Below are 24253 nucleotides of genomic sequence, written 5' to 3' on the forward strand. Positions count from 1 at the left end.
TAACAAAGAAAATTCCAGGTCCAGATGGCTTCACTGGCAAATTGTACCAAACATTTAAATAATAATACCAATTCCATACAAATTCTTCCAGAACATAAGAGAGGAAGGAACTCATCAATTCCTTTTATGAGGCCAGCACTGCACTGATACAAAATCTAGTCAAATATATCACCAAAAAAGAAAACCACAGTTTAGTATACCTCATGACACAAATGCAAAAACCCTCAACAAACTCCTGGCAAATCAAATCCAATAACACATAAAGTGAGTAGTACAACACAACCAAGTGGGGTTTATCTTGGGAATGCAAGGCTGATACAGCATTTAAAAATTGACCAATGTTATCTACCGTATGAACCAGCTGCAGAAGAAAAGTCTTATCATACCGACTTATGTCTAAAGGCAATTGACAAAATTCAACATACTTTCATGATTAAACCTCCCAGAAAACTAGGAATAGAAGGAAACTTGCTCAGCTTAATACAGAGCATCTACAATGACCTTACTTCTAACATTACACTTAATGGCAAAAGACTCAATGTTTTATCTTAATATAGGGAACAATGCAAAAATGTTCATGTTCACCACTTCCATTCAACAACTAACTGAAAGTCCCTAACCAGGGCAATTGGGCAAGAAACAGAAAAGGCATCACTTCAAATAATGAAATGAAACTGTCTCTACTCACAGAAAATGTAATTTAAATATTTTAAAATGTTTATATATTTGGGGGTACAAGTGCAGATTTCTCACATGCATATATTGTGTAATGGTGAAATTTGGGCTTTTAGTGCACCCATAACCCGAAGAGTGAGTACTGAACTGTATATGTATATAAAAAAATATATATATATAAAAAACACAATTTTTTAAATTAAACCTTCCCCCAAATAAAAAAAAAATCTACTAGAATAAATGATTTTAGCAAAGTCACAGCATACATGGGCAATATACAAAGATCAATCTTATCTCTATACAGCAGCAATGAATACTTGAAATTACATATTTTTAAATCACGATTTGTAAAAGCACCCCAAAACATGGAATACTTCATTATAAACCTTACAAAATATGTACAATATTCCTATGCTGAAAAATATAAAACAATAATTAAAGAAATTAAGAATCTAAATAAATACAGATGTGATATTCATGAATTGGAATACATAATTATTAAGATGTAATTTCTCCCTAGATTTACACCTACATTCAACACAATTCTAATCAAAATCCCAGAAGGATTTTTGTAAAAACTGACAAACGAATTTTAAAATTTATATGCAAAGGTGAACTAACTAGAACAGCCAAACAATTTTGAAAAAGCAGAACAAACCATACTACCTGATTTCTAGATTTACTACAAAATGATAATTGTCCACACAGTGTATGAACTGGAGAATGGACAAACGTGTATTAAGAGATTGATGGAACAGAATAGAGAATCCAGAAATAGACGCACCTAGGGTTTATATGTCTATAACATGCATCTGATTTACAATCCACGTAAGAGTAATTAAATTACAACAATTGGTGCTGGAATAATTGGACATCCCTATGGGGGGAGAAATATCTGTATTCAAAATTTGATCACTTTATATAAAAATTAACTAAAAACAATAAAACACCTAAAAGTAAGACCTAAACTCATTCAAGCTTCTAGAAGAAGATAAACTATGGCCATATTTCAAATGTTAGAAGAACCTCATGAGCATAACAGAACAAAAGAAAACTGCATAAAAGCATATACAATAAGCTGAGCATGGTGGCTCACGCCTGTAATCCTAGCCAAGGTGGGTGGATCACATGAGGCCAGGAGTTCAAGACCAGCCTGGCCAACATGGCAAAACCCCATCTTTAGTAAAAACTTTAAAAATAGCCAGCTGTGGTGGTGCACGCCTGTAATCCCAGCTACTTGGGTGGTTGAGGCACAAGATTTGCTTGAACCCTGGAGGCAGGGGTTGCAATGAGTTGAGATTGTGCCACTGCACTCTAGCCTAAATGACACAGCGAGACCCTGTCTCAAAAAAAAAAAAAAAAAAAAAAAAAAAAGAAAGCATATACAACAAAAGTAGTTAAAGCTAACACATGGTATTATTATAAGTCAGGACAGTGATCCCTTTTAGGAAAAAAGAAAGGCATACAACCAGTTTGGCATGGAGAAAACTTCTGAAGTAATTAACTGCTAATGTTTCTTCTTTTTTAGGGTGGTGATTACAAGAGCATGTTTACTTTTGATAATTTAGCCAAGTATACATTTATGACATACAAACTTATCCATATGCAATATATATTTTATATTTTAAAAGTTTTTGTTTTTGTTTTTGCTTTTTTTTTTTGAGACGAAGTCTCACTCTTGTTCCCCAGGCTGGAGTGCAATCTCACCTCACGCAAGCTCCACCTCCTGGGTTCAAGCGATTCTACTGCCTCAGCCCCTCGAGTAGCTGGGATTACAGGCGCCTGCTACCATGCCTGGCTAATTTTTATATTTTTAGTAGAGATGGGGTTTCACCATGTTGGCCAGGCTTGTCTAGAACTCCTGACCTCAGGCGAGCCACCTGCCCCGGCCTCCCAAAGTGCTGGGATTACAGGCATGAGCCACCGCGCCCAGCCATTAAAGCTATTATTTTTTAAGAAGACATTCATTGGGTGTCATTTGAAAGTCTTTTTCCTTTTTCAGAGACTCAGTTCTTTATATATAAAGAAAGTTCAACCTGACCATCCTAATTCCTTGCTTTGAGTCAAGTGGTAGCTTAGTGAAAGTTTCTTAAACTGAATTTTGTTGGTTTAATATTATATACTTGGGACTGACAGAGTAAATAACCTGCATTTCTATCATTGATTCCATGAGTTATAATGAAGAGTTAAACTTCACATAATATAAATAATACGTTCTATAAATGGATCCTAAGTAACACAGAACTAAGCATTCAAGAGAATGCCCTCAGACTACTACGTTGACCGTTTAGAGTTATTACTTTGTTCTATTTCAGAGAGATTGAAAACATAAGACTCAGAGTTACATCTTTTTCTTTTTATTTCTAATCTAAAAAATAAAACTAGGAACAAGAAAGACTTTCAGAAAAAAAAGAACTAAGATAAAATACTAACAAATATTAACACTGGTCCACATGACATGGGAATATGCTAAAATCAAAATGTATTGAATTCCTGCAGTTACCGTTCAAACTAGCAATCCTACTTTTAACAACATGAAGAAGGGCAATAGCTACTTGGATAATTCCTCACAATTCTGTAAGATATTATGCTATTGACAAAAGGTAAGAACAGTCATTATCTATCCAACTCCATCCTAGTCAGGATATCAATGCATGCATTATTAGTCTCATGAGAAGAGAGAAGAAAGAACTGAAGCACTGAGCAGTTAAGATCTACCCAAGATCACCAGCAAAGAATGGCAAAGTGGGGAAAAGTGCACTGGACTAAGAGTCAAGACATCACAGATCTGGGAACCACGCTGGTACTAACTAGCTGAGTGTCTACAAAGATTCACTATTTATAGAATTAAAAGTTTGGCCCAGTTCAGCTACTCATAACTGTGGGCAGCAGATTCTTGCTGGACCTTGAGTCAGGAGTCCTCAGATAAATGCATCATCTATGGACTAAATAAAATAACAAATACATAATAAATAAGCACCAAAATAACACGCCTTGAGCACTGTTTATAGATGTATGTACCTCTAGTTTTCAATATATATTGAAGCTATTGTAAATAATAAAACACATATTACTGTTACAGAATATAGAATTCATTACAGATTTCTGTCAGTATTGCATGTATATCAACATATATGAACTGTATAATTTATATTACATGGGTGTTGGTAATAAAATAATCTCTGAAGGCTCTTCCAATTTGAAAATGCTACATTGTAAAGCCTAGGACAGATGACTTTGTGACAAAATCTAGGGCTCTTGGCCAGGCGTGTTGGCTCATGCCTGTAATCTCAGCACTTTGGGAGGCCGAGGCAGGTGGATTATGAGGTGAGGAGATCGATACTATCCTGGCTAACATGGTGAAACCCCGTCTCTACTGAAAAAACACAAAAAAATTAGCCGGGCGTGGTGGCCGGCGCCTGTAGTCCCAGCTACTCGGGAGGCTAAGGCAGGAGAATGGCGTGGACCCGGGAGGCAGAGCTTGTAGTGAGCCAAGATCGCGCCACTGCACTCCAGCCTGGGCGACAGAGCAAGACTCCGTCTCAAAAAAAAAAAAAAAAAAAAAAAAAAAAAAAAAAAAAAGTCTAGGGCTCTTCTTTCCATAGCAATGGTATTTAGACGTTTAGCCCTGGGGACCTTTCTTTAATCTCAAGCCCAAAGCCCAACATGAAATGCAGGTACAAATTGGTCCACTCTGTTCAATCAGGGTAAGTGTGAGTTTGGAGAAGAGGAAGGGGAGGTAAGGCCACGGGGAGCTCTGCCAGCTGGTCAACTTCTCTAAGAAACCCCCCAGAGATCTGTGGAAGGGTTCCAAATTAGCCACTGACAAAGGGTTAAAGCTCATATAACTTCCAATACACTAATAAGGAAAACATGAATAACCAAACCAAAAAGAAACAAAACAAAACAAAACAAAACTGGATAAAGGACGTGAATAGGCAAGCAGTTACTAAGCATAGGAAATGATGCTAAATCCACCAAAAATCATAAAAATGCAAATACAAACAATGAGATTCCAGTTTTAGACAATCTTCTTGGCAAAAATTTAAAAGATGGAACATGTTCAAGGTTAATGAGAGTGTGGGGAATCAGGCATTCTTACATACCATTGAAAAGAATAAATTTTGGTTCACTTTTGGAGAGCTATTTCAGTAGGTATCAAAATGGAAATACACATACACTTTTGACTTAGCAAACCCATTTTAAAAATATATCCTGCAGAAAGTTTCAACATTTCATGAAGATAATTGCACAATGATATTTACTTTTAATAGCAAAACAAAGGAAACAATGTTAAATACTAATCAGTAGAGAAAGGACTAAGGGAGTTATGGTTCATGTATCCTATAGAATTCTATGACATCATCAAAAATACTTAGACCCATATATATTATTATTTTTAGAAATATATCAAGCATACATTCTTAGGGAAAACAAAGAAGCAAGATGCAGAACAATGTGTATACTACTGTGTGTGTATACATATGCACATATATACGTTTATAATACACAACAAATTCTGGAAGGAGATATACCAACTGTTAGTGACTTCCTCTAGAGAGAGGAGTTGAAAACAGTTTCACTCTTTAGATATTTCTGCATAACTTGAGTTTTTACTAGAAGAGGAATCACTTTCATAATTAAAAACCAAGAAGAACATTGCACTGTATAGCCTGCTGCCTCTCTACATATAAGTTGCTTGAATGAAGAAACTAAAACCTAAGTTAAACTTTAAGTGCAAGACACGATTCTGAACCCCACTTTTGTTCCTTTTTGTTGATTGAGACTATAACATTAAGGTGACAGGCACACTTTACGAAAAGGTAAGCACTTGCACATTCTGAAGACAGAAAACATGACATACTTCTATGGTGGAAAGAAAAAGGAGTTTAACAATAATAAAAAAAAAAAAAGATTTAGTAACGATAAAGAGCTTCCTTAAAATAGCAAGTCACCGTTAAAATAATTAATAGGGCAAGGAGGACACAGGAATGGAAAGCAGTGAATGGCAAAGCTGAGACATTTGCAGTGATCCCCATGTCAAGCTTCAACAATTCTTGCAAAAAATATCTCTGAGGAAAAGTGGGTCAGCATACAAGTCCATAACAAGAGAGCTTTAAATTTTAAGTGGTTTTGTATCCATCGCGAATGTAAAGGTTAAACAGGTATTAAAAGAGCAGTAATTCTTTCTGATTAACTTTTTATCCAAAGATAGAGTAAAAGGTTCAAGATGAAGTCAAGACTTTATTAGTTACAGAAGAGGCTGTGAGAGTAAAACTCTTAACTGGCTGAGTGAGAGCTTCTCTTTATTTATTTTTGAAGCTAAAGGTGATGTAGAATTGGAATGTTCTTGCTGCGGCAGGCTGAATGAAAACACGATAAAAGGCAGGTGACTAATTCTGGATTATTTTTATTATTGAGAAGATTTGGCTCATACTGAAGAGGCAAGAAGCAAAACAACTACACACATGGAGCTGAACTGGCAATTAAATAATTATTCATCACAAATAGTTAATCACCCTTTTAAGTGAAGAGGGTGGAACCCACACTGCAGCTGTATTTTAAGATACTGAGCAAGAAAATTCACCAGCAAGTGACAGAGTTCATAAAGTTTAAACACAAAATCTAGACAGAGGCTTCATAGACGGTGAAATCTCCCCTCTCTTAGCATCGTTCTCTTATTCCTATTCAGCCTCTTCCCAGCGTGGGCTTCCCACGTTGTTACGAGTGCTCCACAAAGCCAACATATGGCTACATTAATTAGGTCTCTCTAAAGTGTTCCTGGACACCAGAAACTACATTATCTGTTTCTCTCCCCGCACTAAGCAGTACCCAAAGCCATTGTACCCCATACGATAAGAAGTACATAAAAGAACTGTAGTATGTCTAGGGCAGAGCCACCAGGATGAACACAGTTAGAGCTGGAAACCTGACCTGTGAGGAAAGATAAAATGAACTTAGGATGTTGAGACTGAAGAGACAGCAGCTTAGGGAAGAACAAAAATTTATCTTTGAAGATCGGGAAGACATCTTTGAATGTCTCAACAGGCCTTATTATGTTCCCAGAGTGGGCTAGATTTATGAGTCGCATTGCCTATTAAGTGGTAATTTGATACTGAGAAAGTATCAAGAAAGGAATATCAAGAGTATAGGCCCTGCCTGACTGCCTGAGTTCAAGTCTGAGATCGCCTTATATCTGCCAACTTGAACTAATCAGTAAATCTAAGTTTCCATTTTCTCCCCTATTATATAGAATGGGCCAGAGTGCCCGTTTCATAGGATGAAATGCACTACCGTAAATATTCACTATTAAATTTGTCATTACTACTTATATTTTATATGTCATGCAAACATTCAGCATCAACCACAGACATGCACATGTGTGAAGGATATAAAGTGTTCTTCCTGAGAACCTGACATGAGTCAGGCCCTACACCAGGAGCTGTCTTGTAAGTTTTCTTACTTACTCATTACCAACAAGATATTCCCATTCTCCTGGTGAAAAATTCAGAAGGTTCAGAGTTGTAAAGAAACTTGTCCAAGTTCATAAGCAAATGCTTTCATCATGGAGTTCAAGGTGAGCTTAACTCAACCTCAAAGCATTTTTTTCCCACCAGAAGGAGTTCTGGGAAACACAAATAGAAAAGTTATAGACCCTTCTCTCAAAAGCTTCTCATGTAAGGAATATAATACATACACATATAAATGCATGGGTATATAAATTAATGTATATCAAAAAGTGAGCACAGCAAGGAGTGACTACTTCCAACTGGGGAGCAAAGGGAATCTTCAGAGATTAGATGACGTTGGAACTGGCCATGTAAGATTTAGACATAGAGATGTGGGAAAGGCATTTCAATGTAGGGGACAGCATGAGGAAAAGCAAAGTCAGAAAAAGATGGGAGCTTTGGGGGAACACATGGCAGGTCAGGATGGCTAGAGTGTAGGATGTGTCAGATGAGATCGAATAATCTGGGTCAGATGCAAGGCTTCAATCTCTCCAACTCTTCTGTATCTAGAAGTCTAGAAGATTCTGAGATTTTGATCTGTAGGAACAAACAGTCATTAGGCAGCACAGGCGGGATGGACTGGAATAATGGCAAATGCCTTTCTACTACTTTAAACATATCCCAGTCCTCTTGTGTGGGATGCATTACTTCCCTCAACCTATGAAGTAACAGACTTAGGAAGAACACTTTAATCACTTCTAGCAAATCCATGACAAAAACAGACTTCTTGCCCTATTGACTTCTGTCCTCCCCTGCTGTGTTAAGTTACCAGAGCCTACAGTAACCAGCTGCATAGAGCCCTGCTGTGTTAAGTTACCAGAGCCTACAGTAACCAGCTGCATAGAGCCCTGCTGTGTTTGTATCTGCAAGAAGGAGGAGGAGGAGGAGGGGAAAAGAGCTGAAGACAATTCCCTCTAACAGCTATTCTATTCATTGGGAAGAAAATAAAACCAACAAATTTGTTGTCAGGGCAGAGTCTGTGGAGATGCAAGCCTTGAGTTCCTCCAATTTTAAAGTTAGTGGAAGTTTTATGAGGGAAAGATAGGTCATATCAGGGGGCAGGAAACGGGATGAAGAATGAGATACCTGGTTCAATCAGAAGGATGTTTTGAAGACTATGAAGAAGGGAGGACTGCAATGGGGTCTGTATAGAAAAATGGAAAGTATCCTGGCCTAGGAATCGGAAGGCTGTGATCTAGATCTATTTCTCAAAATAATTATCAAAAAGTTGTAGATAAGAATGATGGTTTCCAGCTGCATCCATGTCCCTACAAAGGACACAAACTCATCCTTTTTTATGGCTGCATAGTATTCCATGGTGTATATGTGCCACATTTTCTTAATCCAATCTGTCACTGATGGACATTTGGGTTGATTCCAAGTCTTTGCTATTGTGAATAGTGCCGCAATAAACATACGTGTGCATGTGTCTTTATAGCAGCATAATTTATAATCCTTTGGGTATATACCCAGTAATGGGATGGCTGGGTCATATGGTACATCTAGTTCTAGATCCTTGAGAACAGAAAACCAAACACCGCATGTTCTCACTCATAGGTGGGAACTGAACAATGAGATCACTTGGACTCAGGAAGGGGAACATCACACACCGGGGCCTATCATGGGGAGGGGGGAGGGGGGAGGGATTGCAATGGGAGTTATACCTGATGTAAATGACGAGTTGATGGGTGCAGCACACCAACATGGCACAAGTATACATATGTAACAAACCTGCACGTTATGCACATGTACCCTACAACTTAAAGTATAATAATAATAAATAAATTTAAAAAAAAAAGTTGTAGATAAGATGGAATTGGCTAGCAGAGGAAATATGGTTCAAATCCAGTGTGTCTTTCTACTAACTCATGTAGTAGGAAATGCAGACCAGGCTCCTATTTGGAACAGGTAACACCTTTCACTCTTCAGGTCATGATCTTAACTAAACATGGTTTCTTCATGCTCATCTTACTTTCAGCTCTGGGAAACGATGAGGAGAGTTGGAGAGATGATGAATACATGGTGTGTGGCTAGAAACCACAACACTTAGGGAAAAGGTTCCCCTAGTTACTTACTCATGATGTTGCTTCCATAGCTCCCCTATTGCCAAAGACCTTTCAGGAAATGCTTGTAATGGATGGGTGGTGTAAAATAATAAAATGGCTAGGCTTTCCTGTACTTTTGGGAAAAAGGCCAAAATGCTTAGCAAGGCCTAAGTCCTTGACGGCTTATCTCTCCAAACTCATCCTGCATCATGCTTCTCCCTCAGTCTCTGAGCTCTGACCACACTGGCCTTCTTTCAGTTCCTCAAATCAGCATGCTGCACTGTCTGGAGATGTCTAAACTCCTACTCACTCCTCATAGCTCAGTGAAGTATCACTTCCTTAGGAATGCCTGTCTTAATCTCTGTCTAGGTCAGGTTCCTGTGTTTTAATTATCTTAGGACAATACTCCTTTGTTTTAAAACACTCTGTCCATCTCCCGTTTTACAGAATAGAAACTTATTGAAAGCCGGCCACTTGTCTGTTTTTGCTCACCACGGAATCTCCAGTGCCTGTCATGTGATAGGCTGTCAACTGAGATTGGCTGAATAACTGAATAAACATTTTCTTCTTCAAAAATAAGATGTACCCCACCAACTGTCAGCATAGAGGAGTAAAAGGTTAAATTATCTAGTTGGTACAAATTGAATCTATATGTTAGCTATTGATATTAATCAGACCACTGCAGAAAACACATATAGGAATAAAATACATATTATTGATTTGTATTTATATTCTCTTAATATTATCTTCTAATTTTAATTCACAGAATCTGGCACAGGATCTCTAGGCTTCAGAGCCTGGTGGAACCACTGGATGGAATAGGATAGAATCTCTGAATCCCCACATGGAATGTATTGGCTAAACACTCACAGGGGATTTTATCAGACAAAAATAAATGGAAAAATGACTTTTATATCCCCTGTTAATAAATAACCACAAGATTTGATTTGGAAAATTGTAAGAAAGTATGCTAATACACATTAACTGATGACGATGGTGATGATGATGAAGATGATGATGATGACGAAAGCGTGACAGAGACTAGCAAAATTTGAAAAAACTAATTCCTCTTCTTTTGGGGGTATACAAGGACCCCCAGAGGTAGCCCTTCTCAGCCTGTATTAGTTGATATCAAATTCTTTTTTGTGCTGAATCTCAAATCTCCTCGATGGCTTTTTCTAACAAATCATTTTTCTAACACAAGGAAATGGATTTGAAAAAGATCACTTTTTTTTCCATTTGTCCCTCCTTGCCCTCTAATATGAATCCAGCTAACTATAAATTGGGAGCAAGACAAAGGTAGGAGAGTCACTTAAATTGCAGTTTCAGAATATGTCAGAAAATTTGAGAACAAAATACAAATTCACCTTTTATGCTGGTGATACTTTGGGGACTGGCGAGTTCTCCTTCCTACAAATGAGCCATTCAAAGTCTGACTTTTATGTAATATTCATTATTAAATGATTAGAAGTAAAAATACAATGCCCATGTCTGTGCCTTGCTTTTAGAAATTCTGATTTTATTGTTCTGGGGCAGAGATTTGGGCATCAGAATTGAAAAAGAAAATTCTCCTGGTGATTCTAATATGCAGGTAGAGTTGAGAACCAGTGAGATATATCTCTGTGTAACTATCAACTGTCAATACAAATTATCCATGTAGAAATATTGTACTGCAGGGAATAAAGTGCAATATGCTTACAAAGAGACTCTCTGAAACAGCTCCTAAAATCGGGCTGAATTCATTGCCTGAAGAAGAGCATCCTTTCTTGCCATGATTTCTGCTCTTTATTAAAGCATCCTAAGTTGGAGATATGAAGAGGCTCAGTGAGGCAGTCCTGGCTGGAGGGAAACTAAGGCAAGGATTCGTGTCCTCCAAAGGAAACTACATACAAAGTCACTTCATTTACCACATAGAAGAAGCCCAGACTCCCTTACAAACATGGGAATATGAGCTCCACAAGGGCAGAGACTCAGGTACCCGGTTCCCACCTACAATACTGACCCTAGCACCTAGGGGCACACCTTCTTAAAGATTCTTTCACTGATATTAAACCCAATTAGATGGGAGGCTAGAAAAGCCACCCATTTACCATACAGAGAGAGGACAGCTTCCAAGAAGGCCTGGATACCCTTCTGCTAATTACTAAAGCACATACACTCTCACATGAGTAGGCTTTACTTCAAGGACAGGCTGGTGGCTTATTCTTATGTCAGAACATCATTGAAATGATAGGTTAGATCCCTGATGTGGGTCTCAATTTTGCTATCAGTATAATGAGAAAGTGGCCAGGCACGGTGGCTCATGCTTGTAATTCCAGCACTTTGGGAGGCTGAGGCGGGAGGACCACCTGAGGTCAGGAGTTCAAGACCAGCCTGTCTAACACGGCAAAACCCCATCTCTACTAAAAATACACAACTTAGCTGGGCGTGGTGGCAGGCGCTCATAATCCCAGCTACTAATGAGGCTGAGGCAGGAGAATCGCTTGAGCTCAGGAGGTATAGGTTGCGGGAACAGAGATTGTGCCACTGCACTCTAGGCTGGGAGACAAAGCAGGACTTCATCTCAAAAAAAAAAAAAAAAAAAAAGGGTAAAGGAGAAAGGGAGGCTTGACTAATCTTTATAATCTCTTCCTTCTAGATTGATATATACAAAGTAACCTCTCTGGGCCTCTAGTACTGTCTGCCAGCCCCTCTGACACTGACAGCCACCACAGCTGGGCTTCCTGTGATGTGGACGGGTGCCCACCAGAGGGACTAAAGGCATACTGACTGACAGTGCACGGCCCTGTCTTCTTCCCTTCTGTGGAAGCTTCAAGATTCTGTCTCTTTACTCTTCTTCATAAAAATCTTCCTTCATGCTAAAAAGTGAGGAGACTTTAAACTATATCCAGCATCATCTTAACCTCATACTCTCCATACAGCTGATACTCACTTACAGGCAGTGCCTCCCAGTATTCCACAAGTCTTGTGATCAGGGTGGGTGACTGAACAGAGAGAACTCACTCTGATTTTACTTTCTTTACTTTTGGTTTCAATCACATTATGAATGAGTGGGAAAAAAGAAAGAGTAAATTAATCTAATGTATTCTTACTTGTTTTTGTTATTTTTACCTTTGCCTCACAATCAACCAGGTTTGGTTACACCTAGAAAAAAAACTGTGGGCTTGTAGCTGGTTTGCACTGAACTGCACTGCATCAGAGAAGCCGGTCCTGCCCGCTGAACAGCAGTCCTTTGAGAGAAGAGGGAAGGGGGCAATTCTAAAATGCTACCAGTGAAGATTTTACTGGGACCTAAACAGAAAGGTAGGATTTGGATTGTTGCTTCTCACCGGCAGCAAACCTGGGATGTCCAGCACAATCTGAGGAGGAGGCCGTGAGCTTACATTAGGCAGGCAAAGGCGGTGAGTATGGTGCTGCTCCCAAGAGTTGTAAATGTTGACTGTCACAGGCCGAATCCATCTGATTGGAGCTGAAACTAGGAAGGATGAGAAACATTTCTCCAAGCGGGAACCATTCCAGGCGTTCTCTCCTTTCCTTCCCTGTTACACAAAATCTTGAAGGACGTTAAGTTGTTAACTCGTATCCTGTCCTACAAATCCTGAGAATAGGATACACACGATTAGGCTACACATGGCAGCGCTTGGGCAAGAGAACAGAACCAGGAGGACGGCAGTGGGAAGGAGGATGACCTGGTATAGTAGCAAAAACGGGGCACTCGTTGGGTTCAGAAGACCTCAGGGTCTGTGTTGTCTCAGGCGCTTGCTTGCTAGAGCTCATCCATTCCAACACTAATTGAGCATCTACTATGTGTTAGGCACCAGGTAATGGCAGGGGATTTAACAGTGTCCTCAACACAACAGGGGGACAGAAATTTTCCCTGTCCTCAAGGAATGGGATGCAGACAAACAAAACCAAAATCCATACTAAAAAAATAACAGGTGCTGTGAAGGCAGACATGCAGCATGCTCTGAGCAGGGCATATGAACAGGACAGCGCAGTCTTACGAAGTCAGAGCAGGCTCTATGGAAGAAGTGAAATATCCGCTGAGACCTGAAGGATGGCAATGTACTGGCCAGGCACAAGCCCAAGACGAGTGTTCTAGGTACAGAAAGATCACACACAAAGGACTAAGGATAGACTAATCATGGGGCAATGGAGAACAAACTGTAGTTCCATGTGTTTGCATCATAGAGGTAAAACAGAAATGAGGCTGGAGAGATACAAAAGCATTTCCTCTCAGTCATTTAATTGCTGGAAACTGTTCATTCAGAACATACATCAACAACACACGGCCAGTGACAGCGATCACATAAACGAGAGATGTATAAACGTGAAGAAGTTTAGCTTTTATATACAGAACAACTAGAGACAGAGCACTGGGAAGAGGGGCCCATTGAAGAGTTTTAAATAGGGAAGCAACAGAATGAGGTTTGAATTCACAAAGACCATTCACTTTTCCTTTAGGAAGCTATTCAGCGGTAAGAGGCAAGCGTGGAAATGTAGGTGGCAGAAGGGCTGGACAGAACGCAGAGTGAGTGTGCACTCATTTCTCCCAGAGCAGGACCTTGATCTGCAGAATGACCATGTTCCTGAGAGGCAATGGCTGGTCTCTAGGGGCTCTTCCACTCTGAGGCCTACATTTCGTGATTGCTGACAGATTGCAAGATACAAGAAAAGTCAAAGGTAAGTCACCTGCTTGTCCATTATGTTTTGGGGCTGCGGGCAAGGCTTCTGCCTAAGCAGGATTAAGGTTTTTTGACTTTTGAAGTCACATAAATCTAAAGTGTCTAAAATATTTTTCTAAAGTTTTTTTTGTTTTTTTTTTTAAGACTTTTCTACTTGGGTCAATTAAGTTGGTCAAAGCAGTGGAAAACACCATTGCTACCTGGAATAAGAAAAGCTGAATTCTACGCTGTATGCTAACATTTTTTTTTTTTTTTTGAGACGGAGTCTCACTCTGTCACCCAGGCTGGAGTGCAGTGGCATGATCTTGGCTCACTGTAATCTCCACCTCCTGGTTCAAGCGATTCTCCTGCCTCAGCCTCCCGAGTAGCTGGGATTACAGGTGCCCGCCACCACACCTGACTAATTTTTGTATTTTTAGTAGAGACAAGGGCTTTACCATGTTGGCCAGGCTGGTCTCGAACTCCTGACCTCAGGTGATCTGCCTCCCAAAGTGCTAGGATTACATGCATGAGGCACCGTGCTTAGTCTGTATGTTAACTTTTAAAACATACAACACACACACATTTATTTATTTAAAAATTCAGAAATTCAACAGGTGTAGAAGGGTACAGAATGAAAAGTAAAACTCTTTTCCAGAGATAATCACTAAAAGATTGAGTAATGCTTATATAGGCATGTATCAGATTGCTTATACATACATGCCTGTATAAGCATGTACACACACACACACACACACACACACACACATTCACATATAAACACTCACGGTCGAAGTTTTTCTTCAAACACAAATCAGATCCTTTATGTCCTATTTTGCACCTTGTTTTTTCTTAAAATAGTTTTTTAAGGTGTCTTTTATTAGCATATAAAGATTTGTCTTATTTTTCTGATAGCCTCCATGTTATTGTATGCAGTTGCCATACTTTATTCTCGTAGTCCTTTTATTCTATCATAAAAATGTTGCAATGTGTTTTCTGGAACAGAATGCCTCTGTGCTTTTATGCAAATATACCTACTGTCTGAAATGGAGTTGCAGGGTCAAAAATAGTACACACTTAAAATTTTGAAAGATAGTGCTAAGTTTTGTTTTGAAAAGGTTGTATTAATTTGCACTCCTAGCACGAGCTCATGCGAGTACATGCTTCCCATACTTTTGCCAATACCGAGCATTGAACTTGTAAATGCTGGCTGGTCTGAGAATGAAAAAATAGTATTTTAAACTGTATTTCTTTAAATAAGTTGAACATCATTTCATTGGTTCATTCATTATTTTTATTTCCTCTTCTATGAATTGCCTGTTGATAGGTTCACTCTTTTTGTCTAATAAATGATTCTTTTAAAAGCAATTTTTATGAGATTTTTAAAATATATAATCAAAATCATTGGCATCAATGTTGATTATTCCTGTAAACATGAATAAGTCCCCGAGCCGGTTTCCAACTTTGTGAGGATTAAATGAGAAAATGGGTTTGAAAGCACATCGAAAGCTGGACAGCACCATAGACACATAATTCTTGTATATTATGAAGATTTATTTACATGAATGTTTCGAATCATTGTACATGCATAATCTGGCCACACCATGTGGCAGAATGAGGTAAGTGCTTACTGTCATAAAGTATAAGACCCTTTAAGGGAATCTGAGTAGCTCTTTTTGAATTACATGTACAGGCTTAGTCAACTTCTCAAGGCCAGCCCCCTAGGCCCAGCTTTCCCGATATTCAGTTGAGTGTACTTTCCACTAAATCAGACATGTTATAATAACTGTTCAACAACAACAAAAAGGGTTCCACAACATTGCAATAAAGTGACTATCGCAATAAAGTGAGTCACACTTATTTTTTTTTGGTTTCCCAGTGCACAGAAAGGTTATGTTTACACTACATGGTAGTCTATTAAAGGTGCAATAGTATTACGTCTAAAATAACAATGTACATACCTTAATTAAAAAATACTTTGTTGCTAAAAAAAAAAAAAAACCAACAACAACAAAAGACTCACTAAGGATGAGGTAACACATTCAGTAAAAATAACTGAGGTTAGTGGCCACAGACTGGGAGGAACAGCAAGGTCTACAGGGATGGAGTCAGCAGGCACAAGAGCAGCCACAAAAACTGAGAAGGGGCCTCAAAGACTGATGATGCAACACGGGCAGTCAGCATAAGTTAGACCTTGATTCATTCTGGTCTATACTATGTGGGAAAGATGAAGAAAATGGAAAAAACAAAAATGAAATGAGTGCTGGCAAGATTCACAGGAAATGACTAAAAGGTTTAGAGCTGACAGGCTGTGCTGCAGGGTTGTAGGAACCGGAACCATTTAGCCAGGATGTGATCATTTACCCCACTGCTACCCCTTTGATGCTTATACAAAGGGTTCTGTAGTCAGTGATGTCATCCTTGTTCAACTCAGTACAGCCCCCGAGTCAAGAAACACTTACTTGGCGCTTACTGTAGGATGCGATGAGAAACAAAATATCAACCCTTCCCTTGGGAAAAATGTATAGCTACTGAGGTATGTGACAAATAAATAGGTAATTTAAATACAGTCTTCTGAATGCTATGATGAGGAAAAGAAGAGGATGCTATTATTAGATGATGGGGAGGATAAGGTACAAGAATCACACATACTCTTGAGGGAAAAGTGATGTCTAAATGGAGGCCTGAAGGAAGAGAGTTTTTGGCTAGGTGATGGGGATGGAGATGGGAAAGTGACACATTCCACCAAGGACAAGTGTTTACACAGCCCCAGGCATGAGATAATCCCTCTGTTTTGGGTGTGTGTTTAGGTATGTGTGCACAACTGGGCGTGCCTGTGTGTGCATGTGGCTATGAGCTCTTCACATGGTATTGTGAGGAGTATGAACTGTCTCTTCAAAGTAATGAAAAGTCACTGGAAAACACCGAAGGAACTTGCCTCATAAATGAAAGAAGATATAAAGGAAGCCAAATTATTATATCAGAAATTGGTTAATAACTGGATAAGAGAGGAGACTGAAGGAAGAGGAAGGATCCAGGCCAGCTCCTCTGCCTTTGGTTGGAGCAACAAGGTAAAGCCATTCATGGAAAAGGAACACAGAGAGGAGCAGGTTTAAAAGGGAACGCCCTGGGCTCTGTCTGAAACTGTTGCATTTGTGGGCCTATGGGCCTGTCTATGAAGACTGCAGGCTAAAATGATAGATACATATCTGGAGCTTACAGAGAGATCCCGTCTGTAGATTTTGGCCAGAGAGTTCTCAGCACACAGATGATATTTGTACTCATGGAAGCAGATGAAATAACTTAGGAGTACAGATTGAGACAAGAAGAGAGATTAGGGCAGAACTCAAGAAAAATGGTGAATTTAAGGAATGAAGAGAGGAAATCTATTAAAAAGGGTAGAAAGCTGTATACAGTGAAAGGAAGAAAACCCAGAGCGTATGGTGCTATAGAAGTCAAATGAAACAAAGAAGATAGTGTCAACATCTTTAAATGCTGCAAGGGCTCGAGAATGATAAGGACTGAAAAGTCTTCAGTGTATTAAACATCAAGGAGGTCACTAGTGATATTCAGAAGTGTGGTGTAAGTGGAGAGGTGGGGACAGAAACTGAATTACAGGGAGCTGAACTGTGGGTAGAGCAAAGACAATAATGCTTAGGCGCGCGCGCGCGCGCGTGTGTGTGTGTGCGCGCGTGTGTAAGAGAGAGATCTAAAGTTGTAAAAGAGTTTGTAATTTTGATTTTTAATTTACATTTAATTAATTTTTTCAGTTAATGTAGGAGTTTTATTTTAAATCTAAAAATGCCTTTTCTATAAATTAAACTTTAAATTTTCTTATAATTGTAGATTCATGTGAAGTTGAAAGAAATAATGTAGAGATCTATGTATCCTTTATCCGGTTTCCCCCAACAATAACACCTTGTAAAACTATGGTACAATATTACAGCCAGAATATGACATTGATACAGTCTATCAATCTTATTCAGATTTCTCCACTTGCCTGTATATATGTGTAAGTGCATGCAGGTATGTGCGTATTTGATTTATGTAATGGCACTGCCTGTATAGATTAATGTATCTGCCACCATGGCGAAGATACAGAGCAGTTCCATCACCACAAGGATCCCTTCTAATGTCCTTTTATAACCATAGCTACGCCACACCCCCAATTCCTAATCCCTGACTTCTTGCCTCCCATCCCTAACTCCTGACAAACACTAATCTGTTCTCCATTTATACAGTGTTGTTTCAAGAATGTTATTTATGGAATCATACAGTATGCAGCCTTTTGCCTTTCCCACTCAGTATAATTCTTTTGAGAGTCACCCAAGGTGTTGCATGTAGCAACAACTCCTTCCTTTTATTGCTAAATCGTATCCCAGGGTAAGAATGTACCACAGTTTAACTACTCACCTGTTGAAAGACATCTGGGTTGCTTCCAGGCTGGGAATCTTACAAATATAGCTGCTATGAACAAATATTTGAGTAAACACAAGTCTTCATTTCCCTGGGATAAATGCCCAGGAGTGCCGCAGCTGGCTCACATGGTAGTTGCAGGATTCCTTTTAAAAGAAGAAATTCCCAACACTTTCTCTGGAATGGTTATTCCATCTTACATTCTCATCAGCAAAATATAATTGATGCAGTCTCTCCACATCCTCTTCTGCACTGACGTTTTTTCGTTTTTCGTTTATTTTTTTTGAGACAGAGTCTCACTCTGTGGCCCAGGCTGGAGTGCAGTGGCGTTATCTTGGCTCACTGCAACCTCTGCCTCCCGGGTTCAAACAATTCTTCTGCCTCAGCCTCCCAAGTAGTTGGGATTATAGGCACCTGCCGCCATGCCCAGGTAATTCTTTTGTATTTTTAGTAGAGACAGGGTTTCAGCATGTTGGCCACACTGGTTTCGAACTCCTGACCCAAAGTGACCCACCCGGCCCAGCCTGCACTGATGTTTCATATCATTAGCCCTTTGAGAAAAGTAAGCCAAAACTGTAATGAGATAATTACTACACGCCTATCAGAATGGCTAAGATAAAAAGTAGTAACAAAACCATCATGGTACCTATTTGAGACATGTCAGTACACTGATGGTATCTAAAAGCTTGGGAGGATATGAGGGTGACTAAAGAGAAAATTGAGAAAGAAAATGATCCCAGAGAAACTGGACAACTTAGGAGTTAGGGAGAGTACAAAACAGCAAAGGTAACTGAGATAAAGGTAAACAGAAAATCAGGAGGCCGGTCCTATAGAAACAATGTGGAGATTCCTTAAAGAACTAAAAGTAGAACTACCATTTAATCCAGCAATCCCACTACTGGGTATCTACCCAGAGGAAAATAAGTCGTTATGCGAAAAAGATACTTGCACAGGCATGTTTATAGCAGCACAATTCGCAGTTGCAAAATCATGGAACCAACCCAAATGCCCATCAATCAAAGAGTGGATAAAGAAACTGTATATATACACACACACATACACACACATACACACATATATATACATATATGTACACACACATATATACATACACACACACACACACACACGTATATATATGAGATGGAATACTATTCAGCCGTAAAGAGGAATGAACTAATGGCATTCATAGCAACCTGGATGAAACTGGAAACTATTATTCTAAGTGAAGTAACTCAGGAATGGAAAACCAAACATCATATTTTCTCACTCATATGTGGGAGCTAAACTATGAGGATGCAAAGGCATAAGAATGATACAATGGACCTTGGGGATTTGGGGGGAAGCATGGAAGGGTGATGAGGGATACAAGACTACAAATAGGGTGCAGTGTATACTGCAGTGATGGGTGCACCAAAATCTCACAAATCACCACTAAGAACTTACTCATGTAACCAAACACCACCTGTACCCCCAATAATCTATTGAAAAATTAAAAAAAAATCGGGAGGCTGGGGTGCCAAGGAAGTTGGGAGGGACAGTTTTGTAAGAATGAATGATTACCCTTCACTGAAATATCAAGTCGGGGGAACACTGATTATACTCATGGTTTTGGCAACATGGAAGTCCCTGATGTCCTCAGCTAGTCTATGAAGGGATAGGGGCCCAGTAGCAGGCAGAATGCTTGGTAGGAAAAGGGAGGCAGGATTTTTTTTCTTTTTTGACAAAAAACTTTTATTTGAGGTTCAGGGGTACATGTGAAGGTTCGTTACATAGGCAAACTCATGTCATGGGGGTTTGTTGTACGGATTATTTCACCACCCAGGTATTAAGCCCAGTACCCAATAGTTATCTTCATTTCTCTCCCTCCTCTCCCCCTTCACCCTCAAGTAGACCCCAGTGTTTGTTGTTTCCTGATTTGTGTGCACGTGTTCTCATCATTTAGCTCTCACTTATAAATGAGAACAAGCAGCATTAGTTTTTCTATTCCTGCATTACTTTGCTAAGGATAATGGCCTCTAGCTCCATCCATGTTCCTGCAAAATACATGATCTCGTTCTTTTTTATGGCTGCTTACTATTCTATGGGTTTTATGTACCACATTTTCTTTATCTTGTCTGTTGCTGATGGGCATTTAGGTTGATTCCATGTCTTTGCTATTGTGAATAGTGTGGAGGCAGCATTTCTAATATCTAACTTTCCAGAGTTTGGCTGTGAAGGAAGGGATAAAGCAATAGCTACAGGGAGCTGTGGAGTCAATGGAGGGAAAGTATGGGCCAAGCTGGGGCACAAATGGATGTTGATGAGAAGAATCCAACTGGGGAGGATAAAGAATGGATGACCCATGGAGTCAGGGCACTCAGAAGACAGGGGGAAAAGGGACCAGAGACACATGGAGACCAACTGGCATTTGATAATCAGATGGGCACTAAAGGACAGAGAGGATGGGCACAAATTTGAGAGCAGAAGCTGAAAGAGTTTCTTCCGGCAGCTTTCATTTTCACTATGAAGAATGAAGCCAGGCATCCCTTGAGAAGGAAGGAGTAGGGATGGGAGAGAGAAGTCACAGTAGAGAATGTCTGAAACAGTTGAGAGCAGGGTGTAAGAATGTAGGCTGTGGGTGGGGTCAAGACCCAGGTCAAGGCTGGTCACAACTTATAATGACATGATCTTGCCTGGCTGTGTGTGTTTTTTTTCCAGCAGCATTCAGCTGTTTTGGCAAGCAAAAGACACGTGGCTGGGTTCAGCTGGATCAGAATATTGCTAGGAGGGTATAACAGGAGAGAGAGGCTAGCAATTGTATTCATGATCTATTTGACAGAGAAGGCATGACATGACAGGTATCTTCAGGGTAAATCTCGATAGTCACAGTTAGCATTTATTAAACATACATTAGGAGGCAGATGCTACACTAGGCACCTAAACCACATAAACTCATTTAATATTCCTGTTAATTCAACATGGTAAGTACTCCCTTTTACTAACCTCCTTTTATAGATGAAAAACCTTTGCTTTAGAGAATTAAAGAACCTTGGTCCCTTTCACAATGTAGGAAGTAGCAGGCTCTGGGTTCAAATTGATATCACTTCAATTCAAAGGTTCTGTACATTGCTTTTTGGCTTCCAGGTACATGATGCCTGAGATAAGTGGCAAGGATGGTCCTAGAAGTGACGAGATACTGAGTTTTGATTTTTGGATTTGATATTTCCTGATGTGAATTTGCGATTGTAGATAAAGTCTAATTCCCTTTAGTTGAAAAAAGTATTAACTGGTATTACAACATCATTTCCATCTAAGGCAAATGAATAACGACGATACTCTTTCAAGAAGACAGGATATACTGTGGGCCTTGGTACAAGAACATTGGAAGATCCATGTACAAAGATGTCCTTTTTTTCTGTGTTTCACCTGTGATATGGTTTGGCTGTGTTTCCACCCCAATCTCATCTTGAATTGTAGTTCCCATAATCCCTACGTGAAGTAGAAGGGACCCAGTGGGAGGTAATTGAATCATGAGGGGTGACAGGTTTTTTTTTTCTTTTTTAAACGGAGTCTCGCTCTGTCACCCAGGCTGGAGTGCAGTGGCATGATCTCGGCTCAGTGCAACCTCTGCCTCCCGAGTTCAAACGATTCTCCTGCCTCAGCCTCCTGAGTAGCTGGGACTACAGGCGTCTGCCACCACGCCCGGCTAATTTTTTGGTTTTTTCTTTTTTTTTTCAGTAGAGATGGGGTTTCACACTGTTAGCCAGGATGGTCTCGATCTCCTGACCTCATGATCCACCCACCTCGGCCTCCCAAAGTGCTGGGATTACAGGTGTGAGTGACTGAGCCCAGCCAGGGGGTGATAGTTTTATAAGGGGCTTTTCCCTTTTTGCTTGTCTCTCATTCTCTCTCCTGCCACCCTGTGAAGAGGTGCCTTCCAATATGATTGTAAGTTTCCTGAGGCTTCCCCAGCCATGTGGAACTGTGAGTCAATTAAACCTCTTTTCTTTATAAATTACCCAGTATCAGGTATTTCTTCCTCACAGTGTGAAAACGGACCAATACAAACTTCATGCTGGAAAGACCAGTATAAATCATTTTCTCCACTCCCAGTCCTTGACACAAGTACTGTCCATAGCATCTCTGAAGAGTGGTCATCCAGTCTCTTTCCTTCCAGTCACAAAATGCTAGAGATCGCTCATGTGTCCACCTTCCTTTTAACTAAAGGTTAAGTCCCACATATGGCACTAGCCACTGTTCCAAACATAATTTTATTTGACATTCACAAAACCCCTATAAATAGTATTATAGCCGCTTTACATAATGAATAAACTGAAAACCCTCTTTATTTCTCCTGGTGAGTTCTGCCCAGTGAACACACATAACACCAGTCTGACTTCCCTTTCACCCCAAACCCTCAGTGCTGTCAGTCTGAAGCCAGTAGCGCCTTTTGGCACCAGATTTGTGCTTTTAGCACAACTTGATGAGGAGATTGCTCAATCTCCTGTGAAAGTGTGATCCATTGCCTAACAGCTGAAAGTGTCTCCTCCATTACTGGAATCAGCTGCCCAGCACTGGGATTACTGGAAAGAGCTGTTGTGATGAGAACACTTGATCACATATGTAAATTTTCTGGCGTCTTCTGAAAGGGACAGTGGGCTGCATCTGATAAAGACATGGATCCAGAAACAGTGTAACGAGAATGAGAATGGCGGGGCGGGATCCTGAGGTGGGATGTTTGGAGCAATGGTCTTGAGGTCAGGAAAGTAGAAAGGAGGAACTTTTTCACTAGAAGGGAGAAACAAGGAGAGGAAGTGGACTTTTACTAACATTCCAGACTGAGTATAAACCTGGGGAGCATGTCCAGCTGGCTGGAGAACCTGGTAGAGAACAGGAGCCCTGAGCTTGAGTTCCTTCCCCAACTCCACAGATGATTCCTTTGGGAACGTCAACCTCTTTACCGAAGCCTCATTTCTCCCACTTGTGCTTATGAATTTGGATACAACGTGTGCCTCCTCTGTCACTGGAATCAGCTGCCCATTGATGGGAAGCCTTAAAGGAATTCCATTTGCTGCTTCAATTCTGACCTCACAGACATCATTATAGAATCATTTTGGATACTCAAGAGATTACAATGCTTCAAAAAATTGCTGTTCTCAGAGCTCCTGGAAACACAAAGGTTTGATTTCAGTGTTACTAAGAGTCCTTTAATCTGATTAACCGATTATTTGTATATAGTTTGGAAGAAGGGGAAGTTCTGATTTCTGTATCTTGTCAGAACTCTCCCTTCTTCCAAACTATTTATAAGTAAGTCCTATCCAGGCAGAAAACAAGAAGTGGCAGGAAGCTAACTGACGTATAGGTGATCTAGTCTAAATGACAAGGTTTAGAGCCACACAGCCTTACATTCCAGTCATCTGACCAGCTCTGTGTTCCTGGGTAACTCCCTTAAGCCCTCTGTGCCTTCATTTCCTCATATATATATATATATGTATATATATATGTGTATATATATGTGTATATATATGTGTATATATATGTGTATATATATGTATATATGTGTATATATGTATATATATGTGTATATATATATGTGTATATATATGTATATATGTATATATATGTGTATATATATACACACACACACACACACACACACACACACACATTTAATAAGAAAGAAGAAATCTGTTCATTAGGCTGAAATTTGGGTTGGAAATGGAAGAAGGAACTAGAAGTTAGCCAACACAGAAGATTCAGATGGACTTGAGAATTTTCTTCAAATACTTAAAAGGCTGCCAAGTGGAAGATGTATCAGCTGTCTTCTCTATGGACCAATGAAAACATGTTGTAAGGAAATAGACTTCTGTCCAAAAAGTAACTTTTTAACCTTTAGAGATTTCAACACAAAGAAAAGCTGCCTTGAGAGCTAGTAAATTTCCCATCATTGGAATTACACTTA

General features: G+C 39.6%; 1 protein-coding gene across 11 annotated transcripts in view; it reads right to left on the reverse strand.

Annotated features, from left to right (window-relative positions):
* LP (LIM domain containing preferred translocation partner in lipoma) overlaps window positions 1–24253 on the reverse strand; it is a 723802-nt gene that overhangs the window by 75418 nt on the left and 624131 nt on the right. The gene's annotated exons all lie outside the window — the stretch shown is intronic.

The sequence above is a fragment of the Macaca nemestrina genome, chromosome 2 (assembly GCF_043159975.1).
Source record: "Macaca nemestrina isolate mMacNem1 chromosome 2, mMacNem.hap1, whole genome shotgun sequence".
Taxonomy (NCBI): domain Eukaryota; kingdom Metazoa; phylum Chordata; class Mammalia; order Primates; family Cercopithecidae; genus Macaca; species Macaca nemestrina.